This window comes from Hirundo rustica, chromosome 3, assembly GCF_015227805.2.
Source record: "Hirundo rustica isolate bHirRus1 chromosome 3, bHirRus1.pri.v3, whole genome shotgun sequence".
NCBI lineage: Eukaryota > Metazoa > Chordata > Aves > Passeriformes > Hirundinidae > Hirundo > Hirundo rustica.
In genome coordinates, this window is record NC_053452.1 from 7001061 (window position 1) to 7022610 (window position 21550).

The window sequence follows — 21550 nt, forward strand, 5'->3', positions numbered from 1 at the left end:
TGGTGCGGACACGGGTGCGGTGCCGTGGCAGGCCGGGTGGCCGGACGGACAAAGCCGCAGGCCAGATGCCAGGGCAGGTGCGCAGCTGCCGCTCGCCGGCACAGCCCGGCCCCGCGGCTCCGGGCGGCAGGCGCGGGCGGGGCGGGGCCGCGGGCCCGGCGCGGGGGCGGCGCTGCGCCCGCCGCGGCTCGGCTCAGCCCAGCTCGGCTCGGCTCGGGGGCGGGCGGTGGCACCTGCGGCCGCGCCGTGCGGAGCCGAACGGAGCGGAGCGAGCGGAGCCGCGGCCCGGATGTAGCCGGAACATGGCGCTGGGGGCGGCGTGACGGCGGCGGCCGAGGTAGGAGCGGCGGGGCCGGGGGCGCGGGCGGCGGCTGCCCCTGCCCTGCCCTGCCCGGGCGGACGCTCGACCTTGCGGGGCCGCGGCGCTGCCCGGAGCGCGGAGCTCGGCCGGCTGCGTGTGCGTCCTGGCGGCGGCCGGTGCCCGCAGACAAAGGCACGGCCCGGGCATCCCTGTCCGCACCTGTGCGGAGCGGACAGAACCGCGGGCGCTGCCGGGGGAGGCTGGCGCAGGGCAGCCGGGGGCTCCCCGCTTCCTTTCCTAAGGGTCGCCGTAGGTGATTTTGCTTTTGATAGCTTGCTGGGGTTTCCTACAACAATGTTTTTTATCTTCTTTTTTCTTTCCTTTCTTTTTTAAAAAAATTTTTAAGCCATTTTGCTTTTTGTCATTTCTCCCCCAGAACTTGCTCCCAACTTTCCGTGAATATGATGTGCTTTTGGGTTTCGCCCAGGAAGCAGGTGCCCAGAGAGCCTAGAAATGCTCCTACATGCGCCTCTATATCTCTGTTCCCTCTTTTTTTTTCTCCTTTTTTTTTTTTTTTTTTTTTTTTTTTTTTTTTTTTTTCTCTCCATATAAAGGGTTAGAAACGCCTGCAATCGACTCCGGTCTTCTTTCAGCGTTCATGAGCCTCGGATCATCGTAGCTTAAGAAAATGAGCTGCATAGTGACTGCCGTGCTTGAAAAACGCTCCAGCCTCAGGCCAAGAGAGGTGTTTTTTTCATGGTATCGATCAGACCTTGAGAATTTTTTACCAACCTGCCAGCAGCATGCAGACTGCCTTTCTTCCTCTTTGTTACGTACCAGCTCTCTGGCTCTCTGTTAACATAAAGAAACAATGGCATTTTTTTTCCCTTATAATTTTCGGTGTTAGCTCTAGTGGGCTGTCATTGCCAGTAAGGATAAGATTCCCACCAACTTGAGAGGGGCCAGCAGTGACACTCCTCTGCTAGTAGCCTTTCCCTTTCATTTTAGAATTTTTTATATGCTTTAGCATTTGCAAAATGAAGGAAATGAGTTGGTACCTGTGTCGAGATAGATCTCAGTGGTCCCCGCTGCCCAGACAGCACTTAAGGAATCATTGCTCCACATTTATTGCCTTTATTGTACCGTGAAACTTCCAATAACGCTGCTCAGGGCTGCAGCAGGGAGCCGTGCTCCCCTGCCCGCTGTCACAGGCGGTGTTGGTGGCTGCGAGCATCGCTGCTGCTGCCGGGGACAGACCTCTTGTCATGTGGAGGTGTCAGGGGATGGCTCCGGCTGTCCGCTCAGGAGGATGTTTCCGAGGTGGTGAGTGGATGTGGTGCCACTCCCAGGGCTCCCTGGCCGTCTGCTCCCCCAGGACTAACGCTGAGACGCTGTAGAAGCTCCTCTGTTTCAGTTTGAGGTTCACAAAATGGCTCTTTGTGTTGCTCATTTTTTCCTGCCCATACCTTGCTGTTTCTGCTGTGTGAGGGTTACAAATGTGTCGATTGCTCCATGTTGAGCAGCTGCTCTCCTGGTTTTCAGGTGGGAATGAGGGACCTGGCTGCGTGGGGCAGGGCACTGGCTTCGGAGCAGCTGCTGTGCCAGGTAAGGCTTCGGGAATTACTCGTTGTGGTTTGTCTTGTTGTCTGTTTCCATGGCTTAGTCACAGGGTTTTTTTGGCTGTAGGTCATTTTAGGTTGATGAAAAGTGGAATTGTGTATTTATGCTACCAAATGTATTAATTGGAGATAAATTGAGTAAATGCATCATTATAATCAAGGGAAAGACTCACTCTCATGTTGAGAGTGCTTAAAGCTAAACTTTTTCCTTTCTCCTGCTTCAAACGTCTTTCCGAATGGTTTGGATTCCAGTGAGACCATGATTTCTAGCTGAGATTAATTTTCATCAGATGATCTGAGACCAGTCTGCCATAGTCCCACCTCCCCACTGTGCAGGAGCTCTGGGTGCTGTTCCTCACCTCTGAAGTGTTTTGGCCTCGCTCTGAGGAAGCGAGAGCTCACCAGTCACGGCGTGTGTGCGTGTCCTCAGCTGCAGTGACTGCTGAGCCGTGCTTAACCGGGCAGCTCAGGAGTCATTCCACACCAGGGAGCGATGCCACAGAGAGACCCTGGCGGGCCTGTTGTGGAGAGCCCTGTTACAAGTCATCAGCAAATTCCCTTGGCAGCCCCCTGTGGAGCCAGACCTCATAAATCCCATTGCTCCTTTGATTCCCTTATTACTTTGGCACCTCTGTTTGGCTTCCCAGTGGCGTTTCTGTTTGGGTTTGGTTTTTTCTCCTGGACATCTTCATCCATCATGAATAGTCACAGTAAGTCAGTGTTGGACTTTCAGTGAGTTCTCAGCATCCCAGTGGCTGATTCTGAGATGGAAGCAAGTAACAAGCAAAGTTCCTGCAAAATGTTTTTATTTCCTGATTATTATTTGGCAGTGTAACAGATTGTGGCAACTCTTACTTTGAAAACTAATATTGGGGAAGTGCAATGCTATGTAATTTGCTCCCCAGTGTCAACTCCTGCTCTCAGTCAGGTGAGAACAAGCTTCTCATGGTGGTTAATCACAAGTCCAAGTTTTGCTTTGTCTCATTGGTGTCACTTCTGACCCCAGATTTGCTACTAAAATAGGGGAGACAAATTGTTCTCATTGACATCAGCTGGGGCAGGCAGTTTAAGTTTAAAGCTGAGTCCAAGGAGAGCTTCAGTTCCTGTGGTGGAAGCCCAAGAGGTGATGCTGGCACAGATCTGTCAGGTGTCAGCTGTTCCAGGGATGTATGGAAAAAAGAACTGGAAAGACAGAGCAGAAGAGTGCCTGTGTCTCTGCTTCTCCTCTCTGATAACCCTCACATTTGACACCTAACTCCTTTTCTTGCTTTGAAGCTCCTCCAATTAGGAATCTGAAGTGTTTGGCATCTGCTTGTTCAAATTCATAAACTGGCTCTGGTTTTACCGGTTTACTTTGCAAAAGCTACAAACACAAGTCTGCTGTGTGGCATGTGCCGAAACTGCCAACAGGTGTGTGTGGTGAAGAGGTTCAGAATCGTAAATCTCAAACAAAACCTCTCTTTTAAATATCTCCTTGGGATATCCTACTCCTGGCATTAGCATTGCTGACTCATGGTGCTGTCTGGCCATCCCGGAGGCACTTTGGGACTGTCTCTGCTTTGCTCGTTGCTGAAGCCAGAGGAGTTTGTTTGTTGCATCTGCTGTGGGGTTTGGCTTAGGTTTCCCCAGGTTTTGGTGAAAGCTGAGCAAAACCTCTGTTGTCAGGCTGCAATGGTATGGGATTGCAGCCAGGTGAAACTGGAAAATGATGATGAGACTTCAGGTGGTTGATACCCTCACACCTGTAAGGCCTGCACTTTCTACCATCTTCCAGTTATGCTCTTTATTTTACCATTAATTCTAATCTCTTAAACATAGGGTCTTGCTACTCTCAATGACATTTTGGAGCCAGAAGTTTATTTTAAACAACTATTTGCTTAAGAGATGGATGGCATGACAGACATCGGTTTTGATGGCATCTTCCCTTGTAGCCTATCCCATGTCTGATACAGGTTTGTGTCTTGCTCAGTAGGGGCTTCAAAGGGTACCTTCCTTCTTTCTAGATACAAAGCTTCATATATTTAAGACAATTTCCCCCATTAAATTCAGCTGTGATTGGTGGTGAGGTGTGCCAGAGCGCTGCCAGATGCACAGCTGCATTTGCTTTGTTATCAGGGAAAAAGCTGAAAAGTGGAATGATTCAAAACCATTAACTGTGTGCAGAAAACCCCAGTTAGTTCTGAGCCCTCTCAAAAGGCAACTCCCCTCACCTCCATTTCGAGCAAATTTCAGAGCACTTTAGGGGTGTTTAATGTTCAGGTGACTCTAATTAAGCCTTTAATCCATTAGGCCGCAGAGATTCACTGGGGACTTGGCTGTTAGTGCAGGTGTTTCAGCCTGCATGTCATGGAGCCCAGGAGGACTCAATGTTGCATTTGGAGATCTGTCCCTGTAACAAAGAAAACAAAGTATTTTCTCTGCAATTAAATGTGTAATTTTGCTGGTTTGTTTTTTTTCCTGGAGAGAAACAACTCAGTGGGCAGGACTGTGGCCAAGGCTTCTGGTCTAAGACCAGCTGCAGTGTTTGGTTCTCTTGTGGTTCAGCTGTGCCTGTTGAAAGCCCTGGCACAAAATTCCAGCTTTAAACCAAGTCTTGTGCCTCAGAGGGTTCAAAGACTATCCCTTTCTGAGTGCTGCCTGTGAGTGCAGTGATGTGAGAAGTGTGTGCTCCCATTGCGTCACGCAGAGCCAGCCACAACATACCAAGTCAGCTCTTTTGCATCTTTTCCAACTTTTTTCTGGGCCATGTGAGAATGCTGCCACTTTCGGAAGGTGCATCTGGTGGAAGTACAAAGGTAATAACTGTTTCAGATACAGAGCTTGAATATCTTTTGAAATCAAACCAGCAAAGCAGAAATACATGAATCAAGTTTAGCTCTTTGGGGCTGCCGTTTTTTATTTGCAACCTTCCTTATCTCCTAAGCAAAGCTTTTATTTAAACATGAGCTGTAGATACCAGTTAATATTTACACTTCACGAACCACCAAACCCGGGGTCCTGCAAGGGCTGGAGGCTGTGAGGACTGGTGGCAAGCCTCATTTTCACCCTGTGGAGCTCAGGCTGCACCCATCCTGTTTGTACATATGCCGTGTGCCGGCGTGAGCACTGCCAAAGCGCGCCAGAGAGGGCCGGCGTGACTCGCTCAGAGGCACAAAGTGATGGAGAGTGGAAGTGAAGTCCTGTCTCCCATCATTTTCCTTCTGGGCTCTCCTGGCTTTGCTCTGCTGTTAGAGGTTGCTGCCAGCAAAGGGCTCTGCCTGCAGCGGGACGCGCTGCCCTGGTGTCACAGGGCTGAGAGTTCTGATTTTGCTGAACAAAGATGCTCTTCCAAAAATAGGTTAAGGCAAAAGAACTTAGATGCCAAAAATAGCACTAGAGATTTTTTCCTTTTTCTGACTGCCTCTTTTTTTTGACTGTGTTTTAGATTTATTGTTCCCTGCTGGAGGCAACTAAAGAAATAAAAGAGATACTGCAGCTGTAGGCAAGGGAATAGTGGAAGTAGACAAACACAGTCACCTTTGATGGGGGAAAACCACATGTGTCAGCTGTCCCTGTAGAAGTACACAAAAATGCAAAGTAACAATGTAAACAAAAATGTGCCATGTCACTAAACCGCTCTCTTAGCAGAAATGTTTTTTTAGAAGTTAAGGTACCCCACAAAGGGAAGAGTGGAGAGAATCCTGGTGACAAAGGGGAGGACAAAAGAAATGCCAGCAAACAGAAACTGGAATGAATAAATGCCACAGGAATGATCCTGGCGATAGCCCCCATAAACCTTTTATTACGACACGCTCTGCTGCGTGTGAATAATTCACTTATCCCAAGCTGGTGGCAGTAAAATCTGCCCAGCGTTTTTTTTGTAGAGGTTGGTCAGGTTTTGAGGTTTCTTTCTGGGGATTCTCCATAGAAAGTTTTGTATTATTAAGTTAAACTCCAGCTTTCCCATTCCCCAAGCTAGATGCATGCTCAGAGGACTGAGCTAATGACTTGCACTGCAGCTATTTAAGGTGCTGGGCTGAGCCTGAAGCTGGGAGTCAGGAGGCACAGTGGCTCTAATCCTGGCTGTGCTGCTCACTGAGCCACCTCCAAGAAGTTATTTAACCTTTGCCTGCCACTGCATCCCTCCGGGTAACAGCAGGGATTATGATAATTGCTTTTGAAAAGCACCTTAGGTGTTTAGTTTTAATTTTTTTCCAAAGGTGCAGATCTCTCCAGTTCTGAGCTGGAGAGGCTTGATCCGTCCCAGGAGGCTTTTAGTCCTTTACAGGATTGTGAAAACAGTTCTTAATGCCATGTTGTTTGTTTGGGCCGTGTAAATAAATAAACCTAAAAGATTTTTGATGCATCTCTTGCACACTACTCACAGAAGGGCTCTTAAGATACAACTGAAGGACGTAGAAAGGAGGTATAATTCAAAAGGGTTACCAGACACTTCATGAAATTGAAGTAAACAGTCAGAATGTTTAAATTGTTTGCTTTTTCAACCAAATCTTGCCAAGGTCACAGAAATCTGGGTTTACAAGTATTAAACTTGTCTCTCACTTGCGTGTAAAGACCCCAAAGGCAACAGATTTGGAGGGTATTTGGCTTTGTGTTTTACAGCAAAGGGTGATTTTCTAGGCTGAAGAGGTAGGAAGGTTTCCCTGAGAGCGAGATGAGAACAAAGTAAGTGCGCCCTGAGCTGTGCCTCTATCCCAGATTTTGAAGCATGCAGGAAAGAATAATGGTACATGAATTAGTCTCTGTTGCACGTGCTGAACTCCTCCTTTCCAAAGAGCAGAACTTCTTCCTATTAAAGCTTTGTGTCACAGGGAGAAAATAATTAAAGGGCAGAGAATTCCATGGCTGAGCTGCAGGTGAGACCAGAATGTTACAGAAGTTGTGGGGCATGGTGCTGTTAGTGGGGTGGCTGGTTGGGAGGCACCATCCATGTCATGGGGCGTGTCACAGGGTTTAGGGCACCAGTGTTACCGTAAACTTAGTGTGATAGTGGAAAGTGCTCCAGTGCCGAGGCAATGACTGTAACCTAAGCCATTGGCTGCTGAGGAAAGCTAGGAAATAAAAAGGGTGCTCCCATTTTTATGCAGAAGCTTGAAATGAAGCAGCCAAAAGCTGGGGACTGTGTTGCATCTTCGCAGCATGAGGGATACAGGCCCCGTCAGCATGTTTTGAGAAAGGCCTGACTGCCAAAATAGTTTGGTGTTGCTACAATACTTGCAGGTGGCGATTGCCTTTTAAGTTCTGCTCTCTGTTCTGACATTCTTAGGACAGTAAATGGAGGATGAGAAGTAGAAATGCAAACAAATTAGAAAAATCCTGTGTATGGGTGTCTGTTCTTACAGACGTGTGGCTGGATGGAAAGAGTCCTGTCCTACTGGAAGTCAGGGAGGGGTTGGCAATGAAGGAGAGCGGTTATTGCCAGGAGCTCTCCTGCCAAAATGAAGTATTGATGACAGGGCTCAGTTTAAAGCAGATGGTGTAATCCATACCCTAAAGACTGCCTGGGGAAACACGTGCAGAACCATGTGCCTGAATGCCACAGAGGATTTATTCCTTAGGGGTGAGGCAGAAGAAGCCTTCACTTGGATGGAGATGAGACTTGAGTCTTGGTTATGGAGAGCAAGGAAAGTGCTTTACTGAGGCAGGGCTTTTATGAAGGACTCAAGCATGTCTCTCATTTTCTGCTATTAGAGATACAGTGCAGAAACTACTAAAAATGCTACATCCATCCCACATCAGTGCTGTCTCTACCCACTGTCTTTGAGGACCAACTCCTAGCACTGTCAAGATTCACAGGGAGGCTATGTAGGGCTTTTTCAAGTACTCAAGAAGTACAAGGCATGAGGTAAATAATTTAAACACTGGTTCAGAGCATTGCTAGCTGAGAAGTGACTTGCAGTCCCTTTACAGGCTAACAAAAAGTAGATATTTTTCCTTCTTTTTGCGGAGAGGAGTATGGAATGTGTTGCCCATCAGCAGGGCTGCTTTCTTCCAAGAGAAAGTTTGCTGTAATGAATCCATAGAACAGAATCATAGAATGACCTGGATTGGAAGGGACCTTAAATATCATCTTGTTCCAACTCCCCTGCTGTGGCCAGGAACACTCCCACTATCCCAGGTTGCTCAGAGCCTCATCCAGCCTGCTCTTTAATACCTCCAGGGATGAGGTATCCATAACTTCTCTGGGTAACCTGTGCCTCTTCACCCTTACAGGGAAGAACTTCTTTCTAACAGTTAATCTAAACCTACTCAGTTTGTAGTCATTCTCCTTGTCCTCTCACTCCATGCCCTTGTAAATAGTCTCTCTTCATCTTTTTTATAGGCTCTTTTCAGGTATTGGTGGGTCCAATTAGGTGACTCTGTTGCCTTCTCTTCTCATGAACTCAAGGCCAGGGATTCTTCCTTCTTGGGCAATCCAGTCTGAATTTGGACCTCGTCAATGGATCCCTGGCACTGTGTGTGTAATGGGAAAAACCTGGTACCTCTGTGGCTCACATTTATTATGAACTTCTGTTGGAAGAGGCATTTTGCCTTTTTCCTCAGCAGCTGGTAGGACTTGGTCTACAGTATGTTGTTATTGCAGCTTTTTTTGCACAACAACCTGATGCTGCTTCTTAAGAAAGATCTTCAGCTGAGGTTTAAAGGGTTTTGTTGGGGATTTTTTTGTGGTTTTGTTCCATAACGTTTGCCATTTTTATTCCTTTCCTGTTTACTTTGCTCTGGAATTGATCTGACAGCATCTCACTAGTTCCCTTCAATTTCCAATTCTGTGTGAGGAAGAAAAGTAGTCAACTGTCCTGATTTGGCCAGAAATTAAACTCAGCTATTTTTCCATGGAAATTTTCCTTAACAGGAAAATTCATGAGAACTGCTAACTAATGCTTTTTAAAGACTTTTTTTTTTTTTTTTAAATGTGTGAAAGACTGTCAAGCTGTCAATCAAGACAGATATTGGATAATGCTCCATTCCCTTGACAAGTTCCTTTTATTGTATGAGGCATCTGTTTAGCTCTGTAAATTTGAGCTGCTCAAAATTTGCCCTTTAATGTTGACTTTTACTGTCCTTTCTCAGTATTACTCAAGTAATCCTCATGTGCAGCATGGTCAAATGGATGTAATAATCTTGGAGGAAAATAACTTGGAGGTGTGATTAGCTTTGTAGTATCGTGGTATTCCTTAATCTTCTAACAGTCTCTCACCCTGTCATTCCGTGGTGCACCCACCTGTCCTTGCTGAAACCAGCTGTAAAAAGTGCAGTGCCTGCCTTTGTTGATGAGCATATTAAAGCCAGGCAAGTGTGAAACTCTGGGTTGCATGAACATTTATGGTCCTCATAGGCCATTTCTGATGACTTTTGCCTGTAACACAGGGCATTTAATTTTCTCTTTATTTCTTTTTAAGTAGATTTGAAGAGAAAATTTGATGTTTTCTTGTATTCCCCAGGTTCCAAAGGCCTGGGGTTTTCAGAGAAACTGTTAGAGCAGGAGATTTATAATCAATGCGGATACTGGACCTGCTGAGAGTAGCATCTCTCCAAAGTTTTGGCTGCTCTTTCATGGTTCTGGATTTAAAGCACTATGAAGGAAAATTTATCTCAACTCCAGTCACCACTGGCATTGCATGTGAAGCACCACGGATGTAAAAAACTGGTTCAAAGCAGAACAGTCTTCATTCCCACACCATTGCCTCACCTCCAGCAGTATTTGCAAGTTGAAAACCATTGCCTTTCATGCACCAGGAGGTTCTGGAGTTAGCATCTGTAGCAGATGCCAGTTGCTGCTCAGGCTGGGCAGGGGATGGAAGACTGCTCCAGAAGTGTTCCCATGCTGCTGAGAGAGGAAATACAAGTGCTAGCACTGTGGAACAAACAATCAGAGTATTGATTTTGATGTAGATAATGGTAGAAATTGCTGTGATGTCATAGCAGAGCATTGCGGTCATTATGGCAGGTAATGAGAAAAATAAAATTTCAGAAATAACCATCTCCGTTGGCCCACAGATAAATCAAAACTTAGCCCTTGATCTCTCATTGCTCACTAGCCTGGAACATAAATCCAAGGATTTATCATTAAGCCTAATGGGTCATAAAATCTGGGCTATTTTGGAGGTAGTTGCAGAGATTTGCAGCCCAGGCAGAGACCAGGCTCTAAGCTGCTGGGCCTTGTGTAACTGGGTAAATAGCAAGCTTCAAATAATGCTATAAAGCTATCAAATGTAATAACTAATGCAGGCAGGCGAGTGTGCGAGGAGGGGAGCCTCGCTGGTGACAAGCTTGGCCATCATGACAGAGGAAGCCCTGGTGTGGAAAGACCTTTTAGTAACCAGTTGAAGTCCGTTTTGCTTCACTGGACGCCAGGTACACGCATGTGGTTTGGTTCACATGCAGCGCTTTTATTTTCTTTATTTTCTGCACATCAGTTCTTCCCTCACTGTGGGCCCAAGGGAGCGAGCAGCGAAAACCAGAGACACAGGAGGCACCGACACCTCTCTTACTTTGTCATTGCCGTTTAAATATTTATGACAGTGCTTCGCAGCGTGCTGGTAAATGCATGATAGCATGTTATGTAAGAGCAATAAAATTGTAGAAGGAGAAGACTTCACTACTGTCCTTTGCTAGTAAATCTTTGCTGCCGTCTGTAGTGAGGCCGTGTAAAGGCCATGCTTTTTTCCCCAGTTATTTTGAGTGAAATGGGTGTTTTACGTGGGAATGGGAATTTAGCTTTTACTGGCATTTGTAATCACATGTGTTTTAAAATTGCTCTCCATCTCTGGTTCAGGTCAGGTTCCTGTTGAAGTTGATAGCTTTGAATTTGCAAGTGAGTGGCAGGTCTTTGGTGTGTGATGGGGAGCAGATCCCTCGGTGAGGGAGCCTGGGAGGAGGGGATTTGGGCTGCAAGTCTTTTGGGTTAATTAAGAGTTCAAAGTAGCTTGTACGTCTCCTAAAGAGATGTAGAGTATTGATTCCCATTAGTGCTGTACTGCTCCAGAGAAGGGGATTCTTGGGAAAATATGTGCAAAGTCAGTTGTGCCTGGACTAAGCTGTGTTGGATTGAAGTTTGGGATGGGTGGCATCGCTTCTGGGAGAATTTGCTGCAGAATGCTGATAGCGAAAACAGAAAGCTGATGTAGATTTGACTTCGAGACTGCCAAAAGATTTGACTGTGGGACAAGTGAGAGGGTAACCCATCAAAGGAGGAGCCTATCTAGCTTAGCATAAACAGTCAAATAGATTTAAACAGAGGTGTGTACATTTGTGCCTTAATGAACACAGCAGAGATTCCCCCCACGCCTTTCCCTCTCAAAGGCAGACATTGGGAAGCTGTCATTAGTTATGCTTCAGAATTGCAGAAAACAAACCTAAGAGTTAAAGATGATTTATACTTGGCACAGGCGCTATTATCTGTCACGATGGCTTTCCTAGCAGTAGTGTATGTGTTTGGGAAGACATTTTGGGGATCTGTGCCAGTAAAAGCCAGCCTTGGAAGGAAACTGTGTGTGAATGGCTGAGAAAACAAGCCGCTAGCAGGAGCGATGAGCCAGCACGTAGCAGGCTCTGGGGTGGGTAGGATGCAGGGACTGAGGGCCCTGCAGGACTTGGGTACATTCTCTGCACAGTCATGGAGAGATTAAATGTTCAGCAGGTACTGGGACTGTTTATCTGATATACGCACATGAGTGTTTACAAAAAACAAGTGCTCGATGATCAAGACTGTTAATCTTAGCTTCTACCAAAGATGTTGTAAGGATGCCAAGTGGGAAAGTGAAACCTGCCAAAATCACAAAGTAGCACTAGAAGTTGCTGACTTTTAATTTTGAGCCTTTGCATATACAGGCAGCTCTAATTATCTGTGCTGTTTCATACACATGATCGAGCAGCAGTTGTTTCTGCATTTATTATGTCTCGGTACCTGCTGGTGCAAACTGGGAGTGCCTTGGCTGAGCAAGGCAGGGGTCCCGAAAACCACGGAGTGTTCTTACAGGAAGGGCTCCTGGATCTATCAGCTCCCCCAGTTAAGTCTTTGTCCAGTTTTATGTTTCTGAAAGCCATGTTGGAAGATGTGATGAGATTTTAGTTCTTTTGGTGCAGTTTGAAAAGCAGAAGCTGTGGTAGATCTTGGTACTTTGCTGGGGGCACCCAGTGCATTATCTTGTAATTCTGTATTGACCCCAGTTCTCCGAACACTTTTCTTGGATTTCAGGAGACTGCTGGACTATGCCATGCGGGCCTGAAAATTCCCTCATACATTTGAGAGAGGTGGTGGGATGGACACATCTTGGATGGTTTTGAGTTTGATCCATGAGATGAGCGTTGATTCTATGTCTGGCTGGGTCTCAGTTCACTTCTACAATGTACCTGGAAGCTGCAAAATTTCTTGAACTTTGCTCTCTCCCTCTTACATTTCTCTCTTCTAATGTTTTTGAATTGTGCAGCTTTATATAGGCTCCTTTTCCTCCCCCTCTCACCACTTGCTGCTTCTTCTCCTCCGCCCCAGTTACTAAAATCTCTCCCCAGTGCGTCGCCGTCATCAGCAGAGCTCTTCATCTGCGGGTTGAAAGCAGAGCAGAGCACACTGGGGGAAGAAGAAATGACCCCGGACCCTCCTTAAGTTTTCAAGTGGCTGGAAGTTGTTTGCTGATCAAAGGTGGCACACAGGAGTCTCTTCTCTTTGCTTCCTCCATCCTTTTTGTGGCAGCTTTCTCCCTGTTCCTGGCTGGCAGGGCTCACTCCTTGGGCTCTGCTGGGCCTCTGCTAAAATGAGAGTGGCTTTGCATTTCTAGATAGAAAACACTTCTTGGTACTGGTGTGTAAATCCCACCTGCAAAACTCCTGCAGTCAGGATGGTAGGTCCTTTCCAGAAGATGGGAACCCCTTTGGTAAGGGAGAGAAGAAGTAGAGAGAGCGAGCAATTTTGGAAAGAGGGGTGAAATGGAGAGAGGAGAAATGCCCAATGACAATGTTCAGCTGAATCAGCTGGTGAGAAAAAGTCATTTTGATTGCTGCAGTCATCAAATTGCACTTTGAGAAGTGTTATGAGCAGCACTTAACGTGTAGAAAGTTTGTATGTGGATGAAAAACAGATCCTGTCCCTCCCTTTGGAGGTTCTGAAGCCACAGCTGAACAAAGCCCTGAGCAACCTGCCCTGGTCCTACTGCACCCGTGAGCACAGAGACCCCTCCAGCCAGGGTGGGTCTGACATTGGTCTGAGTTTGGAGAGAGGATCAAAACAAACAAAAATATTTGGGTCACTGCCAAGTGAAAGTATTAGGAGTGACATGGCGAATTTGTTTTAATGTAATCTGGATTTAATCACTGGTTTTGACAGTACTGGAGGCTTTCAGCTCCGGTAAGGGGTTGATCAGATAAATGCATTTCTTTTCCTGCTATTCATTGTCCATGGATGAACATACCGGGGTAACTTAAAAGCATGTAGCAAGAAAGAAACAAAAAAAAAGGGGACAAATTAAGTGACTGCTGCCAGATTAATTCTTCTGTTGCATTTCAACTCCTATTTTTAAACCTACAACTTTGAAAGGGAATGTTCAAAATTATCTTTGCAATGACCATCTTTCCATCTAATTTAAAGTCATTCAGCTTTACAAGAAGCAATTATGCTCCACACTAACAAATGAAAAGACATGGCAACATCAGAAAAACTGATTATTCAAGCAATCTTTCTTACATAAAATAGCCAACTAATCTCCCAGCTTCAGTCCTTGAGTGCTATTGCAAATACCCTCCTGAAAGAGAACTTAATTCTTGGCACATTGGCAGTCTGCCTCTTGTCCCTGATGGCTCCCTGTGTAGTCAGTCATGGTTTGGGGGTTAAGAAATCCTTTTTTCTTTTATTTCTGTATCTCTTCTTGCACTCAGTGCAATTTTTTTTCCTTGTGACCAATGAAAGGAAAGCGCAGGGAATGAGGTTTGTGTCCTGCTTAGCAAAATAAGGAAATCTCCAGACTTGCTGTTCTTCTGCTGCTCTGGCCATCACTCTTGATGCCTTCTGAGGATGTGGAGGAATCTAAATGTTTTGTAAGTCCCTGACTACTGCTTAACTAGTGAAGTGGTTATTGCTAGCCTAACTCTACTTATTATAGAAAAAGAAAAGGGGAATAAAATGTCCTGCTTGCAGAGGAGCTCCTAATAACAAGTTGTTGTCAAACACCTAAAATCCTAATACCTGTGCCTTTCTCTTTTTACCCTTCCACTGCTCCCTGGGAAGAACCAGGGTGGAGCAGGTGTCAGTCATCTCCCCCTTTTCCAAGCGGTTGATGAAGAAGTTAAAGAAAGCTGGGCCCAGTATAGAACGCTGGGGAGCGCCATTAATGACAGGCCTCCAACCTAGACCCTGTGCCACTGATTACCATCCTCTGGCTTCTGCCATTCACTTCTCAATCCTCCTCCCTGTCCACTCAAAGCCCCCTTGAGCCTTACTGACCCTTCTAGAAAGTAAAAAATGCCTCCTCTGCAATAAAGCATTTCTAATTCCTGATTGCTCTTAATATTAAAAACACCTACAGAATAAAATGCCAGTCATCAGTGTCCTGTGCTGCCTTCAGGAGGAGTATGATGGTGATGGGTGGCTCTTATTTTCCCTGCTGGTAGGAGCAGGAGGTGGAGGTTGATGGTTTCTTCCACTCTGCTCTAGGATTCACTTGGGATAATAAATATATTTATGCTTTCCAGCATGCTTTTAGGTATTCTTTCTTGAAGTCAGTATCTGCACATTTGTAGTTGTCTTTGCTGTAAGTGGAGTGTCTTAAATACTTGCTCCTAATTCTGTCAGCCCTAAAGCTATTTTGTCAATGTCTGCATTTCTGTGGCTGTTGGTGTGATATTTTTGGGGGTGTCCAGGACTCCCCTCCCAACTTCCCACACCTGCACCCCTCTCTGTGACATCTGCACCCCTGCTTGGGAGAGCCCTGCTCTGTCATTCCTGCACCTCCCGATGGCCCTGGTCTCATCCATATTTCATTCTCCTCGGAATACCTGCCTGTTATTACTGTCTGTACAAGCATTACGGTTATGTACAAGGATCAGCCTCCTGGTCAAGAGAAGAATTGCTGGTACAGTTAAACAAGCTGCAGCAGCAAACCCCAGGGAGGTGCAGCTGGAGCCTGACCCTTGGCAGAGTCGGTGCTTCAGTGAGCCTGAATCATCTGCTTATTTACTGGTGTTGTTCCCCCTTTCCCTCTCGTAACATTTCTTAATTTTCATCTTAATTATTGCAGAACGTAAGGTTGATGTTTATAGGGAACTATTCACGAGGCTTTCAAGACTTCTTTCCTGATCTCTGACTTATTTGAAGGACTGTTGGGTTTGCAAAGCGAACATTGCTGTCCCTGACCTGGGAGTGGCTTTGTGTTTCCCAGCACTGAATTTAAATTGACGTTTTAAAAGCGATTTTATCTGAGCAGCAGTCACTTCCAGTGTCAGAAAGTTCAGGCACTACAGCCACAGGCCATCAAGATGATTGCCCAGTCACTGGGAGTCACGGGGACATTCTGTCCCTGCTGCCTGTGAAGGAAGAGCAGAGGAGCTGGCGGATGGATCGCAGCCGCTGCTCAGCCGCCTGAGCTGCCACGTCTCTGCCGTGCTGCCTGGAATTGGGAATGACATTGCAGCTCACTGGGGTTGTGCCGGTACCATTAGCTCACTTACCTCTCCAGCTCTGAGTTGTCTTTGGCAGCCAGCTCCGTCCCTGCTCCGTGTTTCTGTATATGATCAGTGTTGTTAATCTTTCCCCTAAGAAGTGGTGTGGTAGCTCTTCATCTGTAGCCAGTTGTAGCAATGAGCTGCTTTTCAACATTCCTGATCGTCACTGGGGTTTTGGGTGGTCTACCATTTATCCAAAAATAGGTATCTATTCAACCTTTGTCTGCTGTGCTATTTTCATATACCCCTCTTCAGTGAGATTTGCCAAGGACTGTCTCTTTTTATAAATCTTGCTAAATTCTTATCTCTGAAATTGCAGAATTTTACAGCTTCCGCCCCCAGAAGTAACGCTGCCCTAAGATATGCTTTCTGATTTTCCGTCTTTCCTGCTCCTGACACTTGCCTGTATTAATTTACATTTTCCAAGACAGACGCTTGGCCCCAGTTTCCTTAGGGAATGCTGCCCTTCCTTGGCAAGGCTTGCTCTGCTCCGGGAGTCTGCTTGAGTCCCTTTTGCTGTGAACCTCTTCACTCATCTGTGTTTTGAGCATTTCACAGGATGGTGGTGGATGAGCAGGAAACCCAAAAAACAGCCCAAATCACACATCAAGCCCTAAATTCTTCCTGCAGGCTCCTCTCCCTCCTTTTATTGCTGTTGCCTGGGTGGACTGTAGCTACCAATCCCTGCATGGCTTTTCCCAAATGTGATGTATCCCCAAGGATGCAGAAGACTGTCCCAGATTAACATTGTGGTTTTCTGAGGCTCATCTATTCAGAATATATTTAAGCAAATGGAGTATTCATGATTCTAGATAAAATTAAGGGGGAGGAGGGAGTGGTTTCACATTTTGAAAGCAAACATTTAAAGCAGATGCAGCCTGCTGGGAAGGAGCACATTGAATTGCATGACTTTTTAAAAGGAAAGAACATCCATTTTACTCAAGTCCTCAGTATGAAAGATTAGGAGTTAAGAGACATTTTTCACCCACTTTGAAAGTAAATGTATTTTAAATTTAATTCTTTGGTGCAGCTGCTGCTTTCTCTCTCTGGAAAGCCTTCCTTGTGCTTTGAGCAATGTAGAGATGTGGGCTGGGTGCTAATCCAGTTTGAAATTCCAAACTTCCTTTCCACTCTTTGGAGATTTTCCCACCACCACCTTCTAGATAAACATAGATCTGTCTTTTATTTTAACTCAACGCTGGTTTTGGGAGATTTGTTGGAAGTTCATTGTCTCAGTGCAAGGAAAAGTATGAATGTGAAGGTTTCATGTTATTTTGGAATAGATAAATCAATGTAAGATGGTATGAAATCAGCTGGTTTCTCTTTTTCCTCCAGTATAAATATGTAGTGCTGCTTACATTTAAAAAAAATAAGCCAGAACAAGCCAGGATCTGTGAGAGAGTCCCATGGTGCTGTTGGGGCAGTCAGGAGCTGTGGCAGGATGCTGCTGTCACAGCCCATCACTGATGGGTATTGTTGGAGTTACTGCTTCACTTACCACTCACTTGGGGCTGCAGAATCATCCATCTGAAGATGCTGGTGAGGTTAAGAATGCCAGAATTCTGGGGAATCTGGGATTTCCTGAGCTCTGTTACCACCCATGGACTGCAGGAGGAATTGCTGAGGGCACACGACACCCAAGTATCAGCGCTGAGAGAGTTTGGCTGAAGCAGCAGTGGGATTTTGCTGTCTCATTACCCTTGTTGTCCTGATCCAGTCTGCCCCAGGGATTTCTCTCGCCTGTCTCCAGGCAGAGCCTCCTCCTTTCTGGTTCCTTTTCTCCTGAAGAAAGGGAGTGTATTTTGTGGATTGATAGTGCTGCTCTAGAGCTCATTAATGCTGCTATACCATTCTGAATACATCAGCTTTTCCCATAGTACTCAGTCTGAAGCCATGATTCTCTAGAAGTGATCTTCCTATCTTCCTTTATTATTGTTACTATTATTATTAATTTTATACAGCCAGCACTGAGCATTTTTCCAATAGTAACTTGTGTTTAGTGACTTATAAAGGTTTTTCCAAGTCACAGATTCCCAGCGGATGTTCTGAGCTTGTTTCTTATTTAAAGACATCATCTAAATTCAAATCAGGAATTAACACAGTTCTGCAAATGACATTCACCCCTCTGCAGAAGGCCCAGCATTAATCCTGTGTGCTGCAGCAATGGTATGTCAAGCCTTGTCTGAGGGCTTTAGTGGGCTTAAATCAGCCTTAGGCAAAGCATGAGCATCTGCAATAGTTAGACAGGACTAACACTGCCCACTTTGGGCACTGAGTTTAAAAAAGTCAGAGGGGCTGCGTCGGGACATGGGTTCCCTTTATAGCCAGGGAGAAGCCAAGGTGCTCCACAAAACCTTCCTGCATCACTTGGTACTGGAGTTAGTGGGTGCAGACAAAAATCTTCACACAACCCTGTTCCTAAACCATTTGCTCTGCTGCTGAAATCTTGGTCTTTGCTGGGAGAGAGGTCAGGTCCCTGTTTCAGAGCTCGAAGGAAACTAATGAGGTGCTGGCAGAACCAGCAGGGTCTTTCTTTAGGGGCACTTCCATCTTCTGATGAAATTCAGTTCAGGTTGGTCTGGTTCCTGTAGGGCCCTCTGGAAATCTCCACTGTAATATATTAATGTATTTGCCTCCTTACTGGTTGTCATCAGCAGTCCATGCTGTTTGAGTTCCAGGAGTTCCCACAAAACTTGTTGTGCTGGGCCAATGGGTGGGTTGGACAGCTTCCATCCTTCCCCTGCCTCTGTAGGGCAGAGTCTGCCCTTGGCAGAGGAATTGTGAAGCGGGGCTCCGAGTGCAAGAGGAATGTGATACACTTGCTTCTCCAGCATCCTGCTGCTCAGAAAAACATAAACCCGAAGCAGATGTGTCATTAAATCATTTTGAATCATTGCAAACATTGCGGGAGTTCAGCACGAGCATCCATTGCTTTAAGCCACCTCCGCAAAGAGCTTTGCATCTGTCATAAAATTTGGATGAACTACGCTGGGTAAACTGTTTTACTGTTACCTGATAGCCACCTACCTTTTAGAGCTGAGACTTGCTGAGGGAAGATAGAAATAGATTTCAGCACATTGTGAGAGCTCAGAGTGACTGATGTGGTTTCTTGGTCCCGTAAAGCTGCTGCCCAGCATAGGAAAATAACTCCCTTTAATTCAGACACCAGGCAGAAGAAGCCGTCTTGGATCTGAGATGAAAGTATATGATTATTTAATCACTGGTTAGCTGGTGATAATGAGCAAGTATTTTGCAAAATGAGCTCTTAAAGGGAGTCTCTAAACTTAGATCCTGGCGCTGCAGTGCTGGAGCTGAGCACAGAGTGTGGCCCTGCTGTTCCCAAGAAAGGCTCATTGGATCACTGTTCCTTCACAGCCAGGCGTTGGTGGCAAACCTGCTGCCCAGATTACCAAGCAACAGGTGTGCCAGGGCCAGGGGGAGGACAGAGCTCCGAGGGTTTCTTAACTCAAGACTCTCATTTCTTGTGCTTCGCTGAGCTTTTCCAGCAAGGATCTGTTCCCCTTTAATTGCTGGACTTCTGATAACAGCTTGACACAAGAGCAGCCAAGCAATCTTGTTTTCCTTTGTTAGCTATTTTTGTTCTACCTGGATCATTACTTATCAAAGAGCACTGCTATCACTTGAAATAAACATGTTTAAACATTAATAAGTAGCTTAAGAGATGCTCTTTTTGATGCTGTCTGGAAAAACATCGTCTGATTTTTGGAGGAGAAAAAATTCAGCACAATTTTCTTTTTTCCCCTCATGTGTTTTAATATCCCTCAGCAATTATTTTGCAAGTGGGAAAGCAAAGAAGGGAAATTGCTGCATTCAGCTGCCCTTAACATTGCCTTGACAAAAGCCTGACCGAGCCAACAGTATGAGTGAGGTTTGTGAGAGTACCTGCGATCTGCACACCCTTCTTCATTACCTCTTATAATTTCAGCTGCTTTGAAAGCCTCATATAAAATCAGAACGTCACGGCGGTGCCCATATTTCCAAATGTCCTGGACAACTGACTTTCAGAAGGAAGAATTATTCCATTTCCTGGTGGCTGAGCAAGTTGCAGTACATCAATGCTGCTCTGTGTCCACGTGAGATGCTGGGTTGGCCGCTCTGCAGTGATGAGAAAGTCAGGCCAGAAGGGACTTGAGTCATTCTCATCCTCACCCCATGAGGTGTTCCATGAGCTGCTCTGTTTCCACCTGCTCCTCTCAGCACAGGGCACGCTGTGCCTGACTGCACTTCCCTCAGCAGGAAGGGATCCAGGCTTCACATGGCATCTCCAAGAATTTAAGCGTTTTCTGCTCTATTTCATAACTTGTTTGAGAGTTTAATGATTCATGCTGTAAAAATACTTTCCTTGTTGGCTTTTCCCTGTCTTCAGCTTCCAGCCAGTGATTTCTTTTATTTGTTGCTGCAGAGATAACAAAGCCTTTTTCTGGCGCTGTGTTTTCCTTTGTGAAGGGGTTTTACGCTCAAATCAAGTTACCTCCCAGACAAGCTGAACAGATTGAGCTCCACGTTTCTCATTAAAAGACATTTTTCTCCCATCAGTAATTTTTACTGCATCCTTTTCAATTTTTAACATTGTTATGCTAAGGTTGACCCCAAAGCTGTCCCAGGGTTTGTCCCATCAGCTGTGACGTGTGGGGGTGAAGTTGCCTCCTGGCTTGCACGTGTTGAATTTCCAGTTTATATGGACAATGGCCCAAGTGGAATATCCCCTGTCACACAGGGAGTTGTGCTCTGGTCTCCTGGATATTTTTACTGAGGCATTTTGTTGATGCCTTCCTTGGCCAGTCCTGTAGGTACTTCCACAGGCCTTGTGCTGCCAAACAGCTTTGTGTCTTCGTTGCTTTTTTGGTAATTAAAAGAGGAACACGGTTTGACAGTGCAGAGCTGTTCCTGGAGAAAGATGAGTTACGAACTTAATAGACACAGGTATTCCCTGAGCTTTCTTATTTGTTGGTTTTCTGGTTTGGCAGCTAAGCTAAAGTTCATTTAAGTGTCTCTAACCTTGCTGCAGGGAGAGCTGGGGAACCATTTGTTATTTAAAATCTCTTTACTTTTCAATTGTCAAATTCAATTAAGGGAGAATTTATGCTTTCATAGGAAAAGGGCAGCAGCTATAGAAAACTCAGCAACCTGAGTTGTTGCAGGAACTGTAGATGGATTTCATGCTTTCAGCACAGCCATCTTCCGAGGTTTTGGCAGTACCTTCAGAGTTGTGGCAAATAAATATTTGCTTATCTTAACATTTGGGGCGTTTAATGTGCATATTTTCATGCTTTGCAGCCAAGCTGCAACCACAGAGGGCAGAGCTCAGCAACATCCACCCTTAACCACTGCTTTCAGCCTGTTTGCAGAAAGTTTTGTTTGCACAGGCTGCACCTTGCCCCAAAACTGTTGAAATCAAAAGTGATTTTTCCAGTGAACTCAGACACGTATGTAGGGGTTTTGCTGTTGGTTTTAATTTCACTGCATCCCAGAAACATCGCTTCTTTCCTTCAAAATCTCGTTTCTGGTTATTTTCCTGGTTTTGGGAAGGGGAAGAAAAGGGCCTATTGTATATCAGAGTATGTCATGTGTAGACTGCGGGGTGCTTCAGTCCCATGGGTCCTGCAAAGTCTGAGATTGGTGTTCTCATGGGCTTTGTCAGTCAGGGGTGCAAAACCAAGCTGCAGATGTTGCTTGAGTTCATCTGGAACCACCTCCTAACCAGGGGCTCAGGCATTTGTGTTGAGCTACTGCAGTGTGTTGAGTGCCTGCCATTAGATAAGAAGACTTCTGGTGTAAAATACTGTTCTCAGGCTGTCAGGATATTCTGTTGTACAACCTGGTTTGCTCTCCTTACAGCCCTTTGCAGTCAACTTTGAGCTTTTCAGTAGTCTCAGAGCAGATGCTCTTTCTTTTGCTGTCTTGTCTCCTCTTCCCCTCCAGCTAATGGTAAAAAGTATTTTTAAGCACTGTTTCA

General features: G+C 45.7%; 1 protein-coding gene across 4 annotated transcripts in view; it reads left to right on the forward strand.

Moving 5' to 3' along the window:
• Positions 1 to 243: 243 nt before the first annotated feature.
• Positions 244 to 21550, forward strand: part of PAK5 (p21 (RAC1) activated kinase 5) — a 67834-nt gene continuing 46527 nt past the window's right edge. Inside the window, exons 1-3 of one of the 4 annotated variants that reach the window (XM_040057826.2) lie at positions 244 to 337; positions 916 to 1060; positions 1844 to 1906. The gene's annotated coding sequence lies outside the window, so the exon portion shown is untranslated. Of the gene's footprint in view, positions 338 to 529; positions 611 to 915; positions 1061 to 1843; positions 1907 to 21550 lie in introns of those variants that run through there. The other 3 variants (XM_040057828.2, XM_040057827.2, XM_040057829.2) reach the window with 3 other exon arrangements.